The 13,202-nt window shown below is 38.1% G+C and overlaps 1 protein-coding gene and 1 long non-coding RNA gene across 4 annotated transcripts in view; both read left to right on the plus strand.

The window, feature by feature from the left end:
• The window catches only part of CPE (carboxypeptidase E), a 57,270-nt gene that overhangs the window by 6,338 nt on the left and 37,730 nt on the right, over nt 1-13,202 (plus strand). The gene's annotated exons all lie outside the window — the stretch shown is intronic.
• Nucleotides 1-13,202, plus strand: part of LOC141729162 (uncharacterized) — a 31,949-nt gene continuing 18,747 nt past the window's right edge. For both annotated transcript variants that reach the window (XR_012580438.1, XR_012580439.1), the window contains exon 1: nt 1-12,485. This is a non-coding gene — a long non-coding RNA (uncharacterized LOC141729162). The remainder of the gene's footprint in view (nt 12,486-13,202) is intronic.

Genomic DNA, 13,202 nt, shown 5'->3' on the forward strand with positions numbered 1-13,202 from the left:
AAGGCTTCCCTTTTTTTAGAACATTTAAGAAAGGGTTAATAGAGGCTGTGTGCTACCTGCGGAAACACAGTGCATCCCAGCTACTGCATCCCAGCAGTTATCTTGTATTTACTGGAATAACACAAATGGCAAACAAACCGGGGTAAAAAGGTCTGTAATCATTAAGAATAAACATGGCTCTACAGAAGGCAGTTGTTCTACTTTTCAGACTTGAAATGAGTCTGAGTATGCAGACTATTCAGGGTTTGTTGATCTGACCCCGACTGTTTTTGACAGACCCACTCCTTTTGAAAGAGTGGATTACTTTAATTTCTTTCAAAGAGAAGAGTTGTCATCACCTCCCACACCTTCAGACTGCCTTATCAGTTCCCAAAGAAAGCAGAAGGGGGGCCTGTTTTATTATTGTCTCGGCTTAAAATGATGTTTTATTAGGGTGGCAATAATGTAAACTCCAAGATTTTGTGACGTGTATTGTCAAAGCCAGTAAGTTGGAGTCATGTGATTTATCAAAAGTGATCTCGTTATTAAAATGTGTTAAAAGTTTTTTCAGGAAAAATTGTTTGTTATTCTGTAATTTAGTAATCAATATCTCACACCTTTAAATAACTTGGAGGGTGAAAAACAGAAGACAGATGTTCTGATTTCAGAATAAACACAAATTTTTGGTTGTAACAGTGGAGTTGCTGCTAGACACAGCTGATAATTTAGTATTCAAACTTCTTTGGAATTAGTTCTCTGCTCATTACATCTAATTTCCGTTTTCAAAGATGGCATGTGATTTAGAAGCCTACATCCTGGGCATGCATATTCAGGCTGTAATCTCCCTTTTCCTGGTCGGCAGGAACACCTCTTGGCCAGGCTGCAGCCCCTCTGAAAGCATCTGTTTTCTCTACTGACTGTCAGAGGAGCTAACATTGGATAGCATTCTGACTTAGGAATGTGTGCAAGAGCTTATGGTTAAGTTCTGGTGAATCCCAGCCTTCATGTATCATCATCTAATCTACCTTGTTGTGCTTCATGTGCTATTTTTGCAAAACATACAGTGTATGAACCCTGTCTGAGCTTTTTTCAGAAGATTAATTTATTTTTTTAAGTCCTCATATCTATTTTAATTCATGTTCCTCCTAAGAAAAAAAAAACCAAAACATCACGTCACATAATTTTTTGATCTACTCTTAGTCTTTAAACAAAAGTCTCATGCATGTATTACCATGGAGCCTTGCTGTTTTGTTTTCTTGGTTTTTTTTTTTTCCTCCAATTGGATAGGGAATTAAACTGTGAGGACTAGTAACTCAATTCTCTTAAAATTTTGTGGAACTAAAAAAAGTGAAAACCACAGCATGTACTTTAAGGCTTCTGGACTAGGTAATTGAAATGACTGCTAGGGTTACAAGGAACAGAGTAAAGGCTGTAAACATCATTTTGGAGTGAGATGCACATCAAAAGCCAGCATTCAGTGATTTCAGTGGGAATGAGGTGTTATATATTATTATTTTCTAGTATGCTGGGGCTAAATGAAGACATCAAGGGTCTATGTAGTAAAAAGGTTGGGAAAAAAATCCTTATCAGTAAAACGGAGTAGGTGGGTTTGATCTGCTGTGGGACAGAAAATGGAGCTCTTTTGTCTGCCATACATCAGCTTGTATCATCTCAGGATAAGGGTGAAAGCTGGTGGTGTTCTGGGAGCTCTGCAGAACAACAGTGCTGAAACCGAGCTAGTCCCATTTTCACGTGCTGGGCTTTTGGGTTTGGGAACAGAAGTTCTGCCACACTGTGAAGAAATGACTGTGTGTGCCAAGGTGCAGTAGCTGCCCCTGGCAGTGAAGTTGTTGGCTCTCTTGCTGCTTTCAGGGGCACTGCTGGGGGAAAGGACACTGGACTAAAAGTGAGGTGTTGGTCCATGGAGCCCTTCCCTTTGAAATGGAGGTTTCCTGCAGGGTGCCAGCTCTCTGCTAGCTGAATTGGCACTGGTCACATCTTCCTGTCACAGCAGCAGGTATTGTCAAAGAGCTGTGAGGTTTGGGTCAATATGAAGCCATATGTTAGAGATGTGTCTATGTACTCTGTACATAGGGCCAGGTAAGAGAGGATCTTGAGTCATAAACCTGTGGCTGGCAGTTCAAAGGCAGTAAACATTTATTTTTAATTAATGTCCAAAGAGACATTTATAACTGCATAAGCTGGTAGCTGCATCCTGGTAGTTGCTCATACTGAATTGTGAGGAGAACCTCACATCCTTGTTTGCTTGCAAGTGAAGTCCCATGGAGACAGGTGTTCTTTGCATGGAGCTGCACGTGGCCTTGGAGTGTGAGCTGCCTGATTTATGATCAAAGATACTGTTCTGGCTGCAGAGCCTGCCCAAAGCAAGAACAACCTGATATAAAATTTCGATAGCCAAACTGAATTTAATTTTTATATCTTTTATTTTAAAGCAAGCAAGCAGTGCTGGGTGGCTGGGGAATCACTGCTCCACTCACGGCACACACCACTACAAGTTCACCAGAGCATATTTACTGTTTCTAAGCCTACAAAGCATTTTCCAGTGTGCTTGTGTTAGTCCAAATCAGCAAATATCAACAAGCTGGGATCAGCAATTTCATAATCTTTCCAGGTGGCCGTTGGCTTCCTGTCCCTCTTGTGGTCATCTGGAGGGAGGCCTTTCACTGGTGTCTGCTGTATCTTGTACAAGTTCATCAAGGTTTTTATTACACATAAGCATTTTATTACGCATTAGTTGCTTTGTTGCAATATCCTTTAGCTTTACCTCAACTTCCTCTATTTTATTCTAAGCATCAGTTGGTTTTGCCATCTCATCTCTCTTACTTTACTATACTTCTATTTTTTTTTTATTCAAATCTTTATTTGGCGGTTTGGTCAAAAAGTTTCAGAACTGTTATTTGTAGTTATCCCAGGGAACATATCCACTTTCAACACAGCAGATGCAAGCATTTGCTGATGCCATTGCTGATTGACATGAATCACAAAAGCATTTTTCACACAACCTGAATGCCATTTTGAGTACTTATGCTTAGGGATGCACTTGCCTTAAAGCCAAATGAAAGGAGTTGTTTGATCAGGGGAGACTGTCAGCCTGGCCAAAGTTTATTGAGCTGTTCTCTTGGCATCCTTGCTAGGCTAATGATCTGCTAGGTGTCTAGAAAGTATGGCACAGACATTTGCCATATTAGCTCTCCAAACAAAAGAGAAGTCACACAGTACATTGCTATGAGAAATGCAGCTAAGAGTTCAAAGATACAAAGAAAATGGAAGGAGAATGAGACATGTCAAAGGTTAAAACTTTCTGCATAGTTGTGTTTCCTGTACCATCACATTAGAGATATGTGGATAATACACATATGTGTGAATTACCACATGCTCATCTCCTGACTTTTTTGGCTGCAAAACATTAATCTGAATTCAAAATGAAACATTTTTCCTGTGCTAAACCAAATACTTTGCTGTTTTGGCAGCATTTTGGCTGATTGCACAGAAACACAATTCTAGAACTATAAGCAAAATTGGGGTGCGTCTAAGGCATAAATAGACACTTTTTACCCACCTGAAAAATGGTGCTTCAAAGGAAGCCTTGTGACTATGGTAAGCTGACTCTCCATGTCAGATCTGCCCCTGGTAAGAATAGACCATACTTAAATTTTTCCTCCTACCCAGCTGCTGACCATCCATAAATCAAACTGAAGTCAGTGGGAGCTATTCATCTGAATTTAAGCAGGAGGCTTACAAATCCTGATAGCAGTGAATCCTAAATGTTTAAGCCAACTTGCATGTGTATTCTAAAAAAAGAAAGCTAAATGTGACTCTAATTCTGTAATAGGCTGCACTTACGGAATGAGGGATCCAAGTTTATGCTGCTCTTGATGAAATGTCTTCCTTCTCTTTGGTGACATCAGTACATAGAGGGATGGAGAGGAAAAAAAGCTGTGTGGTTGGGAGCTGGGCTTTCACATGCTTAAATTTTAAACATTGTAAGATGACGTTTCACAGAGAGGAAAATCTGTTTTGTGGTAAAGGATGGCTGGCTGCCTTCCTGGCTCTGCTGGGATTTTTTTGTGGTTTTGGGTAAGAGCACCCTCTCCCTGTGACTCAGGTTCTCCTCTCCATGCTGGGTTTACGTGTGGCTGTGCAGGGACCAGGTGTAGAGGTACTTGAGAGCTAGCATGTGGCTCAGCGTTTGATCTGCCTTGAACAGGCAGTTCCTACCTGCTTCCTGTCAGACTTTTCCTAGTAGCAAGTAGCCCCAATATTTGTGTTGTGTTAGCTGTGCTAATGGACATATGGTGAGGAGTCTCTCCAAGAGCTTCTCTCCCTGTTTTCCTGCTGCAGATATACAGTTTTTTGTTTGGTTTAAAAATATGCCTTCATAGCAGATAAATATAAAGAAGGAAACAAATCCTTTTCTTCTGGTGCTGATAGGGAGAGTCACAACAGAGACATCAATATTTGCAGGGTTTCCACGTGTTGCAGATATGGCAAAAAATCCATAGTCAAAAAAAATACTGCTAACCTTCAGTGGAAATCTTTCAGTACAAATCTTTAGTGGAAAAGCCTATAAATAAACAGAAACAGAGGAACATCTGTTCCTGATACTCCATGAAGCAGCTGATAAAAATAAAATCTGTATTATAACAGTAGCCAATACAAGATGAAAAAGTACCTGACAATGGCACACCTCCTGAATAGAGAAGTTTAGGAGCCAAGAAGCTCATCTGACTTGAAAATTGAAGAATTGTCTGAAATAGATGTTGCCATGGAGACAGATAGGATTAGCAGCCTGAGACTGATTTCATTGGTCTGCTGCTAGCACAAGTTGCTTGTTTGAGTAGCATTAATATGTTGTCTCATGCTGCTTTATATGCTGAGACCATCTGGCATTAGTGGTATTTAAAGGTGCAGTCCTGTTACGGAAGGAGTTGGCCAACATAGCTTGATTTATGTTTGTAAGACAAGCTAAAAGAGTTACAGGGACTTTGAAAAGCTGTCTTGTGCACAAAAATATTCTGAAAAATCACAGCTTGTGCAGAGATGAAGTGGGGCTTTGGGAAGCAGCACGAGGAATTTCAGAAGTCTGCTTTATACTCAGTCAGCACATATTTGAAATATTCTCTGCACGAATACACACTTCTGCATGTTTCTTCAGGTGTGAGTGTGAAGGCAACCACATGTTTTCAAAAATAAGCCTTTTCACTGCAAAGCTGCTCAGGAACTACAGCTCCACCACCTTGAACCAACACAAGATCATATTGTGTATTGAGGAAAAGTATGTTGTAATGTTGCAGTGTTAAATGAAGAAATTAAGGTCCAACCAAAGAAGAGTTCCTTTAGTTTACTTCAGAGTCCATGATTTCAAGAAAAGCATATCTTCTTTTAGTTTGACTGTATACCTTAAAAACGTATTTTTTAGCAAGGGATTTGGTAAGAAAGGCAGTTTGTAGAGACTAAGATAAACCTTCTCTTTGATCTATTTATATCAATGAGTCTTCATCTGCTTTCCTTAATACCACTCTGGAGTGGGAGTTATCTTCCAAAGGAGCTTATATGTCACTGCTGACATTCCTCAGATGCTTATAAATTTTCACTATTTTTTCTTTTATAATTATTATCTTGGTACTTAATTATTTTCAGGACTTTTCCCCCAGACAGAGATGAATGGTTAGAATGACCAAATAAGAGCCAGAAGATATTGCTGTCTGAGTTCAAGTTCCAGTGTGGAGGTTTTTCTGGAGGCTGGGCATGGTAAGGAAAGTGGCTAGAAGGAAATCTAGCTGGAGGCTTTATTCTCCTGGATTCAGACTTAAAACTGGATGGAATTTGAAGTCAAGTCTCAATAGTTATCCCTAAGCTTGATAGGCATTTTTATATTTACATTACATTTTTAGAGCTTACTGATGCTCTGAAAGTACTGATGGGGAAAGCATTTCTAGCAGTGCTCTGCAGCAGTGTAACATTTGTCCTCAGGTATTGACGTGATTGATATTTCTTGGATATTGGTGTGAAGTGTGTAGTACAGTAATAAAATGAAACAAGGACATGGGGTCTGTTCCACAAATCTTTAGGTTTTAAGCTTTTATTCTGGAGCTCTGACTTTGGTGCCAAAACAAATTCTTTATATAATTTTGCTTCAAGTGCAGGACCCAAGAAATACATAGCTGTGAATGTCCTCACTCCTTCAAATAGCTTTAGAATGATTATGTTTGGTGCTTAATGTTTTTACAGCTTAGTTCTGTTTTAACAAAAGGAATATAGGGCACAGGAAGAAAGCCAAATAACTTGTATTCCCAGCCTGCTCCCAACCCCCAATTCCTAGTTTGCAAATCAGTTTGCTCCCTGTTTTGTTTGCTTGTTTCTAATGCTGCCGTTCAGTTCTGTGTGAAACAAAGCTTGGGTGCAGTTTTGGGTGTCAGTGCCCCCCAAGACCCCCCTCATGGTGATACAGATGTTGCTGCCACAGAGCTGTTTGCTGCTGTTACCCCTGAGCAGCCTTCCAGCATTACCTTGTCATGTCTTGTAGCCTCCCATGCATCTTCCTGCTCTCACGACACATCGCACTTCCACGGTGTGCAAAAGAATTAAAATCACCCTGAGAGGCTGTGATGGTACCCCTGCATGGTTGTGGGCCCTTTGGTTTAGATAAATCCACAAGTATTTCCTAAAGGCCCTGTGGGGCCAGGAGTATCCTCCTCCATCTGTGGGGGAGGATCAGGAGGGATCCTGGCCTGAGGAGCTGGGGTGCAACCACCTACACTGCTTGGTCTTCTGGGTGTTTGTTGATTTTCAGTTTTATTATTGGTACTTAAACACTTAATTTCTGAAGCTGCTGGTTTTGGCCAGATGCTACTTCATTCCTTCACATTATTTCACTTGTTTCAGTTCTCCAGATACTGACATTTGACTTACCAGTATTTATAGTCTAGGAATGAACTTTTGGTTTTTCTCCATTCCATTCATTTCCAGGGATAGAATGCTGCGTCAATTCTTGCTGCATTTCCATAGCATTTAAATGAGCTGACTGCAGCTGATCAAGCTATTCACTGAATATTTCAGTGTGAGAAAAGGTGATAGAATTGAGAAACAATAGCATCTGAAATAGCACCAGTTGTGCTACATAACATTCTGCTGAGTTGCAAAGTCTGAAATTGAAATAGTTGCAGTCAGGCTTTCTTGTCGGGAGTGTCCAACACAATTCTTTAAGTTTACTATTAATGTGAAGTGGAATGAATACAGATTAATGTTTCCAAAGTCTGTGATATATTTTGCCAGTAGCCCTGAAAGTGAATGATATGGCAACGTGCTTTTGAAACAACCAGCCATAGATGGCTAATGACACATTGTTCCCAAAATACCACTGCAATAGCACTGTAGATACAGCAGATTTATTTTAACAATAGATTTTCTATGTTCAGTGGGTTACTAAAATATGATTCCATATGATGGGGGCAATTTCAGAAACTTGTAGTTAAAAGCAGCTGAATCATCAGAAGATAGAATGTGTCCTGTATGAAGAATCAACAAAAGGCTCCAAAAATGCTTTGTTTAAATATAAACAGAGCTGTTATTAGATTTATGCTTCTTAAGGTTTGTCCCAGGAAAATTGCTCCTTTGGATATCATTCCAGTGCTGCTCCTGCAATCCCAGTGAAATCACAATATGAGGTCAATCTGGAGTGCTCAGTTATTTGATGTGAAGGCCAGAAGAAGATTTGGTGCCCATGAATACCTCTGACTTCCCCTCAGAGCTGCAGAGTACTTTTGTGCCTGTGCTGCAGCTCACCCTCTGGGACCCTGGGGCAGCAGGGCTTGCACAGCTTGTGGCAGCCTGTGGTAGGGAATCATTTGGTGTCTGAGATGGCCAGGCACCACAGAAACTGGAGATACTGTCTGGTGCAGTCCAGTCCATTCTCCATTTTCTCTTCCCTAGGAGCTGAAAGGATTAGGATGATCTGAACAAGAAAAAAGGGTTCTTTAGTGTCCTCTCTAATGACTTAGTGGCATTTTCTGCTTAATACTCATCCACTCTGTACAGACTTGGTAGCACCTAATATAGTGTCTCTAGGAGTTCCTTATTCACTTGGTATCAAAATTTACTTTGTGTAGCTTTAAATATAAATTACAGATCTCATGTTGGTTTTATTATTTTTTTTCTCCAGCATAAAACTCATTGATGTGAGGCAGGACATTGAGCATCATGCTACTAACTAAAGTCAGGGAGAGTGCTGCATGTTGCAATGGAAAAATGATCATCCTCAGCTGAACAAATTTAAATTTACTTATTGTTAGTGCCTGTATCTAGGAGCACTTCCCAGATTATTGGTATTAAATATATGAACATTGAGCTAGATAGATTGTACCCCATTGCTGGTATAAAACATGTAGGTCAAAACCTCTGCAAGCTTCCAGTTGTGGTTCAGATTCATTGCACCCTAGAAAGTGGGGAATGGTATTATTTTTCTATACAAAGATTCATTTAAAACGTTTTTTCTTCCTTTCTTTTTGCTGCTATTTCTATCCTTTTTACCCAGCTTTTTTTTAGTCACTGCAGTTGCCTTTTAAAAACAGGCTCTCAAAATACAGCAAGGGTGAAATAGAGGTGAGGAAACAGAGAAGACTAAAAAAAATATGGCTTTGCTGCAGATTTTGTAGAGTTTCTGTTTTCTCCAGCCTTAAAGGCTTCATTATAGGGTGTATCAAGATTGTACTGTCTAGAAGGAAGCTGTAGTTGTAATGTACAATAAGAGCATGGCACATTAGTCAGCAATCTGTTTATAGCATTGTGGTTTTGAGCAGAAATCCTTTCTGTAGGAGATTCTCCAGCAGAATCTCAGGAAAATTGAAGCAGCTGCAGCTGTAAAAGGAAATGTACATTAAAAAGGCCAGGGAGAAACCACAGATAGAGATCCTTCTCTGTTATTTATAGCTGTTTCATTAAATGCCCCTTTCAAAGCTTTGAACAGACATAGAAATCACATTTACATTTAGATACGTAAAAGGAATACACAAATGATGACATCAGTGGCTCAGCAGATGGCGAGATGATTGCTGCAGTCCCTTATGAACTTTGATCTGTCATTGCAGTTGTTGCCAAATGCAAACCTCTGAGCAAAAGAGCATGGGGTTACAAGAGGTAGTAACTGTACAGGTTCTAACCTAGTGTCTAGGAAAAGAAGCAAGCAAAAAGAATATTGTAATAATTTCGCCATTCAAAAAACAGGACTGTAGATCAAACTCTTCCCTGTGATTGCTTTAGGCTAGAAAACAAGTCCAATTCATTTCAGACATCCTACTTTTCTCTTATTTTCCCTTTGGTTACCCTTATTACTCTTTGTTGTTTAAAAATACATTGAAATTAATGCAGAATTTCTCATTTTATTTACTTGGCAAATTGGGCAGTCCTTGCTTAATTTTTGAAGCAGTTTACAAGACATGCATAAGTGCATTTCAAGAAATGTATGTCAGGAGTTACTTCTTCCAGTTTTCCCATTAACTGCTTCACACTGTATCTTCCAGGAAAGCAGTCAAAATTATAAAGTGTGAAAATCTATATGGGATTCGGTTCTGCATGCAGTGAAGTCAGTTGAAGCTTTGCCAGTGACATTAAGGGATCCAGAGTTCGATATATTGCTTAAACTATTAAGTACTATAAAAGCAAGACTCAAGGGTGAGCTATATGTGTCTTCATAAGCCATTATTAATAATATGAAATAACATCCCATAAATTAGAATAATGTGATTGTGTGTACATATTCATGTCTATGTGCACACTTTGTATCAGAAATCTTCTGAAAGGTCCTCATAGAAAGGGAAGATCCAATCCCTCAGCTATTGGCTGTAGAGAATCTGGGTTTTGGGCTCCGTAACAGAAATTTATCAATCTGATCTTTAAAGATGCACCAATCTGATCTTTAAAGATGCACCAGCTGATCTTTAAAGCTCCTGGAATACTCAGTAAGAAAAAGTAAAATTTAAAGACTGGAAATACTTAACTCTAGTCCTTGTCTTAAATAGGAGGCTACATGAAAACAGATACCTGGTAAGCTTTCCAGCCCTTCATATTCATGCTGCAAATGCTTTTCATAAAGCAGTGATATGAAAATCTGAAAAGAAGCACAACACCAATGGCTGTGAGATTTTGTCAATTCTTCTGTTTGATAAGCAAATGAATCCCAGATCATCTGAATATTATATGGAGATACAAATTAGCACATCATTATACCTGATGTGTTGGAAGTTGCTTTGTATTAAGTGTGCACAGTGAAAGCTTTAATGGCAGATACAGTATGTGAAGCCCATGCTTTTCCGTTTCTAGTCATCCACAGGAAATTGTGACCATTGTCACATACACAATAAATTGGGACATTTTGCTTTTACTGGTGTTATTAGCAAAACTTCCATGATCTTCAGCATGTGTGAAATCGATCCTTTGGTTGTTTTTCTTTCCTATTTGCTTGGCTATCACTAGCAGCAATTAAAATTTCAGACTACTTCAAAGACCAGGCTTTTTTGCTAAGCTCTTGGGGAAATCAAAAAAACCCCAACAACTGAAAACCAAACACCAAAATCAAATGAGAAACTCTTTTGAAACTGCTTTTGATTTTTAATGCTTAGAAAAGCAGAAATATATTTTAAAAATTTATTTGGATATTGTTCTGTGTAAAATTACCAAAAGAGAAAAGAGAAAAAATATCCATCTGAAAAACATTGCAGTCTTGGTGGTTTAAAAAAAAAAAAAAAAAGACTTGAATTGTTGAAAATCAAAAGTCTGCTGCTTTGTGTTTGTATTCCTTGTTTTCCTCGTTCAGTCAAGATGCTGGGGAGTGGTCTTTCCTGCAATGGTCGGAATTCTCCAAGGGCAGTATTTCACTTGAACAAAGATTTTTTTTCCCTAATACAATTTGATTAAATAAGTTTTAATAAAAATGAATGAACTCATAAAATTACCCAATTATGAATCAGTTTGAAACATGAAGGTATAGTTGAAATTCAAGTTTCAGTTTGCCATTCTTTCATGGTGCATTGAAATTCATCAATTTTTTACCAAGTCTTTTTAGGTGATTTCTTGGCATAAATTGACCCATTTTTCAAAACATGAAGCATTATTACATGTTATAGAAAAAGATCTTTTGAAATTTTTATCAGCTGTAAGAAATTTACAGTGCACTCAGGGAAGGTTTCTCAGGCCAGCCTGTTTGCTTGACTTGTAAGAGTGAGGTCAGTATCTGTAACACTGTGGACACAGTGATCCCGTCTTACCAGAGGATCAAGGCAAACCAGAATACCTTTGGTAGGGGGCCAAATGAAAGATACCCCAGAAAACAGTGTTTCAAATGTTCACATTAGACTCAAAAGCTTCAAAGGTCTGCTTCGCTTAAACTGTGTTCAAGTCAAGAGCTTGCTTTGTCTGCAATTCAGTAATTTCAAAGGGGAAAAACATAAATAACTTTAAAAAGGAAGTGGTCTTAAAGAATGGGAACAAAAATACCAAAGGTAACTTTCTAAAACTTTCTCATGTATTGGAGGGGTTAGAGCAGATAGGTTAGAGGGATATGGTGCATCTTGAATAACTGTTTCATTTAGTTCTCTGCAAATGGAGAAAAGACATGAAAGAATCTAGCTAATGTTAAAGTCTGTGAAAGTTCTTTAGATAAAAAGAAACAGAATTCTCCCAAGAGTGCTGATGTGTTGCTATGTGAACAATTATAGTGTGGTAGCAGAAAATGTTTACTGAGTGCCCACTATTCTAAGAAGGATTTTCTGTAGGCTATATCAAAAGAGAAAGAAGTGTTTTGATGCCAGTTAAAAAGATCTGTCTGTTTTGAGATCTTTTCAGTTGTATTTACTCTGAAGAATCATGGCAAGCCTATTTACCAAGACTCAAACGGACTCTGAAATTGCACGAGAGTTAACAAGATGTTCAAGGAAAGTTTCGTTCTTTTAAGTTACTGTTATGTGGATAATTGTATCTGTGGAGGACAAAGTTATTCAGAAGAGAGAGGCACAAATCATCCCTTCATAGAATATCCACTAAATAACTAAAACTGCAGTTGTACCAGAAAGTAGAAATGAAAATATGTTACCAGAGGTCCTGCCTCTCTGTTAAAAGAGCCTGAGGGTGTTGTAGCTGGAATTTTTTGGTGTTTATTTGTAGTGCTAGCCTGTGCTTAAACCTGCATTTTCATCACTGTGTCACCCACTTAAATAGTTGTACCCACTTGTCCATGCTGCTTTCACACTTCCATCAACAAGATTTTCTTGTGTGGTGGGGCTCTTCAAATCAAAAGTTAAAGGAAGGTCCAGGATAAACAACCCACTCATTAAAGGAAACATCACAGAATTTTTAATGAAGATAGATACGAATTATATTTCCTAATAATCTGGAGCTTGGCACCCTCAGGAAGAAATGATTTTCAGCAGTGTGAGACATTAATTCCCACTGGGATTGGAGGTATTGTAATATCAGGTATTCTGTGAAAAGAGGTAAGGAAAGAAATTTATGTTAAAATGATTATGACATTATTATTATTAGGTTTTCCTTGATATTTTTGTGTGAAATAGTGTCTCTAGCTGATATCACAAAGATGAAGTTGATTGTTCTCATTCTTTTTGATACCACTGTGTTAATAAATTTCATAAAATGGATTCTTTTTCTTCACATTTCCATAGCAAAATAAATATAATTTTTTAAAAGTAGTGAAATTGAATAAAGCTATTACGATTTCTTTCAAAAAATTCTCTCTTTGAGGAACACTTTGGAAATTAGTTATAAAACTTAATTATGATTTTAAAATTCTTTCTCTGTTCTTTATTTCTTTACATTGTTTTTATGTTGTTTTTTTGTTTTGTTTTTTTTAATCACAACTCTGGAGGGAAATTCCTGACCTTTTTGATTTTTCCCATGGAAATGCTGGACTGTGTTTGACATGTCAACTCATAAAGTTGACATAACGTCATAATTATGGTTTCAGACCTGTGTCTCTGTGAAATTTCCTCAGGAACCATGAATCATAAGTAATGTTTGTAGAAAGACTCTGGAATTACATTTCACTGATAAGTGGAATGCAAACAATGAATTAAGACGCGTCCTTTGTTAATTATCAAGTGTCAACCATTTTTAGAATGATCAGAATAGAAAGAACTGGGCAAAACTCTTCATAATTCTAGTAAGAGTAAAATCACAGTATATATAATTTTTGT

This window comes from Zonotrichia albicollis, chromosome 5 (assembly GCF_047830755.1).
Source record: "Zonotrichia albicollis isolate bZonAlb1 chromosome 5, bZonAlb1.hap1, whole genome shotgun sequence".
Lineage (NCBI taxonomy): Eukaryota > Metazoa > Chordata > Aves > Passeriformes > Passerellidae > Zonotrichia > Zonotrichia albicollis.